Raw genomic sequence first — 10,243 nt, 5'->3', positions numbered from 1 at the left:
CCGGGTGGAGGCGCTCTCGAGCAGGGGCCTGCAGGGGGCGCCCTGGGCGAGGACCGAGCCCGGCCTCCGCGCTCTCCCGGCTGAGCCGGACCCCCAGTCGCGTCAACTGCTCACCGCTGCAGAGACTCGAGACTGGGGCTCCGGGACCAGGGACTTCTAACTGTTCATGCTTTAAAAACACATATTGTTTTTGAGCACTGTTGTTTTCCAGGTATCATTTTTAAAAGTAAATGAGGCCATTTGCTTTTGCCTTCAGTGTTGCTTCCTGCCTTTCCTATCCGCTTGTTAATGGCTTGGAATACCCTCTTCCGTGCCTCCAGAGGAACAAAGCACGCGGGTGGAAAGCCCCGAATCGTCCTCATCAGGGCCGCGTCCTAGAAGGCCTCTCAGGACACACGCACGGTTCCGGGTTCAGGCAGAACGAAGCGCGCGGCCGGCGGGGGGCCGGCTCCTCGCTGGGGTCGCTCACGGCGCTCCCCCCGGGGGTGCTGGGCGCAGACGCTGCGCGGCCTCCTGGTCCTCCCGGGTACAAGTCTCTCCCTGCTCGGAGCCTAAACCCGAGGCAGGAGGCTCGGGAGTGCGGTCGGTTGGAGCAGAAGCGGACAAGGGGGCCCCCAGGGAGAGTCCCGTGGCCCTGCGGCCCGCCGGCTCGAGCTGCGGGGCAGGGACCCCGGGGGGACGGGGGCACGTTCTGGACCGAGCCTGGGGCCCCTTTCTCACCGCCGTCCAGGCGGCACCCACAGACGCTCCGGCCAGCGGGGGGCGCGGGCGGGGTCTCTGCCTCCTCCCGGGCAGACGGTCCTGGGGGCGGGCCTCGTCAGGACGTGAGCCCCAGGCCTGGCCGGACAGCTCCCCTGGGGCCGGTGCGCAGGGGACAGACCCTGGGCGGCTCTCTCGGCCCTAAAACGGCTTCGGAAAAGTGCAGAGGGGCGTCCACGCGGCCGGAGTGGGGGTCGCCGGGAGGGCCCTGGCCTGCGCCCGGCCCTGCAGCCTCTCTGCCCTGGGCCCTTTGTCTAAAATCAGCCTGTGGGGGACAGACTGATGTGACCCCGGTGACCCTCTGGCCGCAGATCGGACGTGGGACTCACAGCGTCGAGGATGCCGCGTAGGCTCGTGGGGACCGTCCGTCTTGGAGCCACAGCGGGGTCACTGGAGCCGTGTGGTCGTGAAGAGCTGATGGACTTCGTCGTTTCCCGGTCAGTGGGCTTCATGCCTCTCTGTCAGTTTACCATCAGGGCCCTACTGGCCGGAGGCCCACGGAGAAGACCGCGACCCAGGCTCCGCGGTCCCGCGTTCAGATCCCAGCCTGGCCACTTAGCCGGTGAGTTCCTTAGGCTGTCCTTGCCTCCGATTCTCCGTCTATAAAACAGGTGTCGCAATTACCCTATATCATGGGATTGGCTTAATACACAGACGAGTTTAGGATATGTGTGCTGCAGGATAAGACTCCATAAAAGCTAGTCATCATTCCTCATGTGAAGCGCATGGAGCGGGTGCCTCCTACACTTTGTGAAGCCGGCCTCCTCTCTGAGGGTCTCCGGTGTGTTTCAGGGTGAGTTTCAAGTGCTTTAGCTTCTAGCAGCTGTGCAGGCAGTGAGTGGTCTGCACAGCCCCATTGTTATTATTCCCACTTTACAGATAAGAATGAAGCCAAAGTCACACGGCTACTGGGTGAGGGAGTGAAGACCTAAGTCCAGCTTTTTAGGCTTCTCAAGTTTCTGCTTTCAACTTGTATGCTAAGTCACTTCAGTGGTGTCCGACTCTGTGACCCCATGGATTGTGGCCCTTCAGGCTCCGTTATCCATGGGATTCTCCAGACAGGAATCTTGGAGCAGGTGGCCAGGCCCTCCTCCAGGGATCTTCTCGACCTGGCGATTAAACCCGCGTCTCTTACATCTCCTGCCCTGGCAGGCGGGTTCTTTACCACCAGGGTCTCCTGGGAAGCCCTGCTTTTAGCTTGATGGTGCTTTGCATCGGAAAGCCTGAGGGGCACCCTCTGGGCCTTCTGCCCAGCATTCAGTGCAGGGGTCGGGGGACCTGGACGCTGGAGGCCCCCAGGGGCTTCCCAGGCGGCACCGCACTGATTTCCCTCCAAGTGTTTTCGGTCAAGAATGACAACCATCTTTGCCTGAGTAAACACACCTTCACTTTCCATTAAGTGGAAAATCTGACTTAAGAGGAAACTGGGATTCAGGACGAGCTGGGCACAATGGCTTATCTCTACAGGGATCACGCTCTCTAGGGCAGTTCACTTCCTCCTCCCCAGGCTTTCATTGTAGCCAAAAATATGCCTGTTTCATACTGGACTCCAGAGAAGATCCTTGGCTATTTGGCAGCGTTCACTTCGCATCCATTTCTCCCGAAGTGGGTGGGGTGGGAGGGCTGCTCTGACAACCGTAGGCCCAGCCCTCCGAGGAGCTAACATCCTGTCCCCACGGTGGGACCGCTTCCCATCCCGGGAAGCACTATTGTCTTTTGCTCCCCCGAGGCCCCATGAGGTATGTGTGTGTCCCGCAGAATGAGGCCCAGCCCGGAGGAGCACAGGCAGCCTTGCTGGAGGCCCCGTGGGAAACGGTCTGCTTCCTCTCCCTGTGTGTCTCTGTAAATACACTGGGGAGGAACGCGGTCCTGTGTCCCAAATAAGATTGAACAAGTTATGAGGGGATGTTGTTGTAGGCCCACAATTTCTATCCTCTGGGCAAGTGACACGAACGGCCAGTGGTGTCCCAGCCGCCCAACTGTGCCAGGTTGTCCCTACGGGGAGATCCCCTGGAGAAGGGCATGGCCACCCAGCCAGTATCCTCGCCTGGAGAGCCCCACGGACGGAGAACTAAGTCCATGGGATCGCACAGTTGGCCCAGCTGAAGCGGCTCAGCCTGCCTGCCCGCCTGTCCCTTCAGAGAGGGGCTTGGCAGCCTCCTGGCCCCACTCCAGCAGCCACGTGACCACCCCCCCCAGGGTTGAGGGCCTGGCCACCACTGGGGACCCCCTTTCTGACACTGTAGCCGGACACACAGCAGGTGCCACTGGAGACGCCTGGCATTGCATCTAAGGAGGGTGAAGACAGGGGGCCTCTGGCTTCTCTCTGTCCCTCGGTGTCTCCACACCCCCATTTCATCGCAATAAAAAGAACGAAGCACTGAAAGAATGAAAGGACAAGGAGAAAGCGTCTGCAAAACACAAAGGACTGGGATGCGAAATGTACAAAGAATGCTTAGAATTCAACAATAAGAAAACAGACAACACAACTTTAAAAATCAGCAGATCTGGACACCCTACCAAAACAGATGCCAAACAGACACCTGAACAAAACGCTCCGTGGCATGTGTCACTGGAGAACTGTGAATTCACACGATAAGGCGCTGCTGCGCACTTCCTGTAATGGCTCAAACCCAACCCAGGAGAACAGCAGACGCTGTGAGGCTGTGGAGCGACAGAAAGCCCCATTCACTGCTGGTGGGGTGAAGGCGGGACAGGCCCTCTCAAAGAGTTTGGCAGATTCTTACACAACTAAACATATCTTACCATATGATCCAGCAATTGCACTCTTTGGTATTTACCCAACTAAGATGAAAACTTATATCCACACAAAAACCCACACGCGGGTGTTTAGAGCAGCTTTATTCATAATTGCCAAAACCTAGAAGCAACCAAGATGTCCTTTGGTAGGTGAGTGGAGAGACAACTGGCACATCAGATAGTAGAATATTCGGGGGGTGGGGGGGTAAAAATCTAAGTTATTGAGCCACGAAAAGACAGGAGGAAACTTCCATGCATATTACTGGGTGAAAGGAGCCAATTTGAAAAGGCTACATACCATGGGGTTCCAACTATATGACAACCTGGAAAAGGCGAGCCTTCAGAGCCAGTAAAAAGATGCGTGGCTGCCAGGGGCGGGAGGGGGGTGAGTATGCAGAACGTGGGATCTCTAGGGGAGTGAAGCTTACTCTGTGCGAGACGTGTCATTATGCATCAGTCAAAACCCACAGAACGCACAAGACCAGGAGTAAACCCTGACATTAACTATGGGCTTTAGTTAATAGTAAAGGATCGACACTGGCTCACCAACTATATATATATAAAAGAAAATGTGTGTATAGGATGATTGCAGTGATGTAAAGCAAAAGCAGTAGCTGACACAAACAAGAGAACAATGCATTCATAATTCAAAGAAGGGAGGCATCCCTAATTTTGACAGGCCCTGAAATAGGAGGGCAGGTTCTGAATAAGAAAGTATTTTTAAAGGAAGTAGAACACCGTGTTAGTGCTCCCTGTACGCCTCGCACCACCCTGGAACGTTTTAACCTGCACAAAAACCCTAAGAGGTGGACACTCTTGTAAACTTTTGTTTACAGTCAGGGAACTTGCTCAGGGGCCCCAGTTCAAGTGGGACAGCCTTGGGATTCAAAATACTGCATTATATATACTGCCTTTAAAAATAAGTAGTAGTGTTAAAAATAGTCTTGAACTATTTTTAAAATGTTAAAAATCTGAAATATTAAAAAGTTTTTTAACACTAGTTACATTCATTTAAGCAATACTTTAAAGATAGTACTAGTGTTAATTGCTCAGTCGTGTCTGACTCTTTGCCACCTGGTGGACTGTAGCCTGCCAGGCTCCTCTGTCTGTGGGGTTCTCCAGGTGAGAACACTGCAGTGGGTTCCATGCCCTCCTCCAGGGCATCTTCCCAACCCGGGGATGGATCCCGGGTCTCCCATCCTCCTCTGGCTCTGCCCGCTGCCCCCGCCCCGCCCCACCATTCCTCTGAAACTGTCATTTAGAGTCACCAGGACCTCATGACTGGCAAGCTCTCGGCCGTGACTCCTGGTCTCTTGCATGTGTCGGTGACGACCATCTCAGTCCCGGTGTCTCCAGGGTACCTCCTCCTGTACGGCCACCTCCTCAGCCTTCTTTGGCAGGTTGCTGCGTCCTCCCGGCCCCCACCCAGTGAACCCCGGGGAGCTCCCTTCTCTAGGGGGGTGTTCCGGGGATGGGGAAGGGTTGAGACATCTGTGCTTTCAGTCGAGCCTTCGGGTGATTCTGCTATCTGGGGCCTGGACAACCAGGTGTCACTCAGACTCAGCAAGAGCAGAAGAGTCCGCTTTTCTCCTCCAGGCGGCCGCCCGTCCTGGCTCCTGCGTGGTTGAGGCCGCGTCTGTCTCGCCGGAGTCCGCGCCAGCCCCGCGCCCGCACCTCCCCGCGTCCCAGGGCGTTCTCTGAAGCCCGTCTTCCATGACACTCTCTGCCCTCTCTCTGCCTCTTCACTAAGAATGTCTCACTTCTTCCTTTCTGCCCCTCTGCCCTGGAAATGTTGTGTCCTTTGCAAATCGTTCCCCAGCTCTCAGCAGGCGGAGCTCACCCGTCCACCCCGGGACCCCATGGCTATGCCCCCATGACACTGAGCTCCGAGCCCAGAGATGTTTGCTGCATGGCTCACAGGACCTGCGCGCCAGAGGCCCTCTCGCGGTGCTAAGACGACTCTGCAGCAAAAAGGAGATTCCTACTCACACAGAGGACCTCAAAGGCACCGGACAGTGCGTCTTTACTCAGAGAAGGTTGATAGGCATCTGGGCTCAGCAAGCTTTTTCCATAAAAACACAGATAGTATCTCGGGCTCTGATAGTCATATGGTGTCTCTCATAACTCCTCAACTTCCTGGCGAAAGCAGCCTTCACGAGAGGAACGAGAGCGGCTGGACTCCAAAAAACTTTGTGAACACTGACACATGAATTCTGGGGGATTTTTGTGTGTCGTGATAAAAGTATTCTTCTCAACCACTGAAAGATGTAAAAGCATGGTTGGCTGTGGGTCGTGTTGCTGACCACGGCTGACCCTGTGTCCTTCAGCACAGGACTCGGGAAGTGAGCTTCCCTTCTTTGACTGGAAGGCCCCCCAGGTGAAAACCTTATTGGTTCAAGGAGACAAGAGCCTAGAACTCTGACGACAGGAAGCACCGCCTGCTCGGCGCTGCCCCGGGTGCCCGGCCGGTCCCACGCGGGCCTCCTCTCCTCTCCCGAGTGCCACGTGCCCTCCATCAGCACTTGGGCGCAGCTGGGCTTCGTGCGCCTAGCCACACCCCCGAAGGGCCGCACATCGGTGAAATCAAAGAGAACTACAGAAAGCTGATAAATCACTTAAAGAGAAAAGGCAAGCTTCCAGTCAGAATTCTGCGGTCATTCTGCTCAGTGTCTACCACCTTCTTCCAAGAAAGCACTCAGCTTTCAGGTGAGAGATGAAGGTCCAGGAGGGCCAGGTGTCCCAGACGGAAGGGCTCACAGCAGAGCTGGCCTGGGCCCCGCACGGGGCGCCCTGGACGTCCACGCCCCGCCTGCAGCGTCCTGGGACCCCAGCACAGAGAACTGGGCGGGGGGGGAGGAGCGGCTCGGGGGCCAGTCCCAGCCTGGCCGCTGACCTGCTCTGTGCCCTCAGTGGGGCGCCTTCGTGCCTCAGTTGCCCCAGCTGTAAGCCGACGCAGCGCACCAGCCTCCAGGGGCGGTCGTGTGGCTGTGACCAGTCCGCCCCAATGGGCACTCAGGTGTTTGCCACCTTCACGAACTTACAGAGCGCCTGCTGTGTATCTGATATTGAGTTCTTCATTCATTTCACCGGAGTTAAGTCTTGTAACTATTCTAACAAAGTGACCGTTATCCCCACTCCGTAGAGGAGCCCGAGAAGGTGGTGTGAATCGGGGGTGGTGCTGGAATAAGACCTCCTCTCTTGCACAAATTCGTCTGATGAAGGCGAACGAGGCACGCGGGATGACCATGTCCCGAGTCCAGTCCTCGATACTCGAGCACGAAGGAGCCCCAGGCCCCTGGTGAGCGGGCGGCCTCCCTAGAGCATCCAGAGGGGCTTCCGCGGTGGATGTGGCCGCCGCTGTGTCTGCCTGAAGGTGCCTTTGCTGCCGCCGTTTTCGGCCCGGGGAGTCTGAGCCCCGCGGGCTGAGGGGGAGTGCTTGCGACCATCCACACGTCACTCTCAGAGCTTTTCCAGCGTCAGCAGTCAGGTGTCTTCTGTGCGCCCTGCCGCTGCGTTTCCGAAGTTCCAAAGTCTTGAGTCACTAAATGCTCGATTTACCGAGACATCTGGGGGATCATAAAAACCTCTGCAGAGCAAAAGTCGGTGTTTCAGCGGAGGATAGTGGCGCCTGTTTAAAACCCTGGGTGTAGGCGAGAAATACCGCTTCTTGAATTCATCGGAGACAGAACACTTAAAGCCTCGTCCAGAAGTCCTGAGGCGTCCACCTCTGCACGCCTCCCCTCACCCCGCGTCTTCAAATCCGTCAACAAAGACGCAGCGAAGAGACATTCGGGCCGCCCAGAGCCGGCCCTCTGCTCCCGCAGGGAGTCCAGAGGCCCCAGGCTCCTAAGACCACGGGTATCGACCGTTTTATGCGGCTTCAAAGGCCGTGGCCTTGGGCTCAGCAGGGAGGCGCTGCGGGCCGTGGGCGAGCAGGGGGAGCCTCCTCTGAACCTGGGGCCGGGCCTTCACCGCCCGTGGCCCTGAAGCCCCCTGAGCAATGGTGGGGGGACAGGGAGAAGCACCCCTTCGCACGGGAGACTGTGAAGCACCATCGGTGCGTGTAAGATGTGTATGCCCTACTGAGACTGCGGAGGCTGAAAGGGGAGGCCGCTCACACTGCTTCCGCGGACAGCCGCCGGCAAGCTTTAAGGCCCTGAGCTCAGGTCACCACCCCAAATGCCTCGCGCCTTCCGCCCCCGTCAGGCCGCTCGTGGCGGTGTCCTCTCCCCACCAGGTGGCGCTGCTGCCCAACGAGCAATCTCTTGGTCTCGAGGCGGGTGAGCCCGTTTCCAGTGGACTGCGTTGGAGCTGCAAGAGGACAAAGAAGAACAATGAAGGAGCCCCCTCAACACACACACGCCTCACCCCTACCCCCAGGTCTCAAGTATCAAACCAGGACCTCGGGACTAGCAGCTCTGGAGGCTGAGGCTAGCGGTCAGTGCAGCCGAGCTGCGACGGCAGGAAGGCTTTTCCTCGTCTCCACTGTGATGGGCCCCGTTTTCCAGGGCAGGAAGAGGGAGCCTAAAGCCACCCGGCTTCCAAGGTGGACCGACAGTTGGATACACACAGAGGTCACGCCATGGGTGCCCATGCTCCAAAGGGGCCAAGTTTCCAAAAGAGGACAGCATTTAACAACTAGGTCAGTTTCTCTGGAGATACAGCACAGTTACTTTTGCACATATGGGCACAACGGGATCCGTAAGTAGCAATAAACTGAAATACTGATGTTAGATGGACCTCAGGTGTTAAAACCGTGCACGCTCCGGGAAAGGACAGTGCTGCCCTCTGCAGGAGAGCGCGGGCACTGTAGGGGAAACACCCTCACCTGCGGTGACACCGGACTCTCAGCCTGGACTCCAGGGCCCTTCATTCGCCAAACAGGACCCGCTGCAGACTTTCCTCCAGCCCCACAGAAACGACCAGAAATGCAGCAACCATGTTTAAAAGAGTACCCTCTCTTCCTCCATCCCCCAGATCTCAATTCATTTCTCCAGAAATAAGTGCATCCTTTTTGTGGGTGCAGTAGGTGGGGTGTCAGTATTTTTCTTCATTCCTTCGAGAGGAGAGATGGAAGTGTTATGGGGTTAACTGCTACCACAGCTTGCCTCCGTTTGCTTTCACTGCCTTAACCTTAGAATGCTTTTGTAATCAATACATAGAATTGAAAACAGGTGTCTTCCAGGCTCTAATGGGTGGTGCTCCTGAGTACTAGATGCTCCCTGTTAAAAAAAAAAAAAAAGAGAGAGAGAGGGATTATTTGGCATTGTGCTTTAATCTTTCGGGAACCTTCAGAAAGTTTAGGTATTTAGCACTTAAAAAAAACTACAATGTGGATTTGCCTTGTAAGACCTTATTCTACTTCGGTTCTGCAAGACTTAGCCCATGGATATTATACCCCAGAGTTGCCTCCAAATAATTTTTAATATATACTTTATTTGGTTGCATTGGGTCTTAGTCATAGCATGTGGGATCTGACCAGGAATCGAACCTGGGCCCCTCCATTGGGAGCACAGAGTCATCCACTAGACCACCTGGGGAAATCCCAAATAATTTTTGAGGACAAGGAATATTTTATCTTTTATCAATGGAGAGAGCTCAAACAACTAAGCTTAACATAAGGAAGAACTACATTTCCTAAGCTCCTCACCGCCGCAACCAACCACTGCCTTCAGGCAGACAGTTCTGTTCATGGAAACAGAATTCTGCTGACATCTGAGTGCCTCGTTGGTGCTATTTCATGGTGCTGGACCCTGCCCATTATTATTTAATCCTCGGAGCCATAACTTAAGCTTGTCATCCACGTGGTAAAACGCAGCTCTGCAGCCCAGGGGTCCTTCCATCCGCCTCTGCCATCCCCCTCTTGTCCTGCCCTTACCCTAACCCATCTCTCAACTTCCAGGCTTTCTCTCAACCATCTGACAGTTTAAAAAACCATGTCAACACATTTTTTTCTTTTTGTCTCTATTTTAAAACCTGGCAACTTCCAATTTTTCCTTCAACAACTCCCAATTCTGCAGTCTGGCTGTTTTACTAACTGAACCACAAATCCTGTAACTCTTTCAGGATGTTTCCCACAACAGTTGCCCGTGTCAGGCCCCCTCACCCCACTTCCTAACCACAGCGCCTGTCACCCGGAGGTGCCCGCAGCGCGCCCCCGGCCCTGGCTGGGCCGTCCGCGCCCGCCCGTGCAGTCAGGCACTCCTCCACGAAGCCTCACACGAAGCCACCCCCGCCTCGCCCCCGGCTACACGTCCACCCCAGCCAAGGCGCCCGGGGCACTGTCACCAGGTCTCAGGAGCGGCCAGGACACGGACCGAGCGCCAGCCACTTGGAAAACCGCCGGCCAGTCTGGGAGGACGGCCTACGGCCCCGCACCTACGTGCCTGGATGTGTCTCCCAAGGGCGCTCCTGCACGTGGAAACCGGGAGACAGGGGCAAAAATGCTCCTGTTAACGACGGCAGAGCAGTGAAAACCACCCAGGTGTCTGCTTGACACCGGATGAGAAGACGCAGTCTCAGAAGCCGAAGTAAAGGGCACCCTTTCTCTAAAGCTCGAGCCAAGGAAGGAGGACGCAAAGCGGAGCAGCGAGAGGACAGTGACACTGAGAGCGGGGACCTCGTGCGGCGGAAGGAGCGCAGGGACGCAGCAGACGACCCGGAGACGGGCGTCACCTCGACGGGCAGTTCCACCTTGGGGGGAACTGCCGCGCGCGGCGTGAGG

General features: G+C 56.1%; 1 protein-coding gene across 1 annotated transcript in view; it reads right to left on the bottom strand.

Annotated features, from left to right (window-relative positions):
- Positions 1–3,604: 3,604 nt before the first annotated feature.
- Positions 3,605–10,243, bottom strand: part of ZCCHC2 (zinc finger CCHC-type containing 2) — a 63,647-nt gene continuing 57,008 nt past the window's right edge. Inside the window, exons 14-15 of the transcript XR_009492772.1 lie at positions 8,348–8,741; positions 3,605–7,830 (exon numbers count right to left, since the gene is read on the bottom strand). The gene's annotated coding sequence lies outside the window, so the exon portion shown is untranslated. The remainder of the gene's footprint in view (positions 7,831–8,347; positions 8,742–10,243) is intronic.

The sequence above is a fragment of the Bos taurus genome, chromosome 24, assembly GCF_002263795.3.
Source record: "Bos taurus isolate L1 Dominette 01449 registration number 42190680 breed Hereford chromosome 24, ARS-UCD2.0, whole genome shotgun sequence".
Classification (NCBI taxonomy): Eukaryota; Metazoa; Chordata; class Mammalia; order Artiodactyla; family Bovidae; genus Bos; species Bos taurus.
This window is presented reverse-complemented; position numbering and strand designations above follow the sequence as displayed.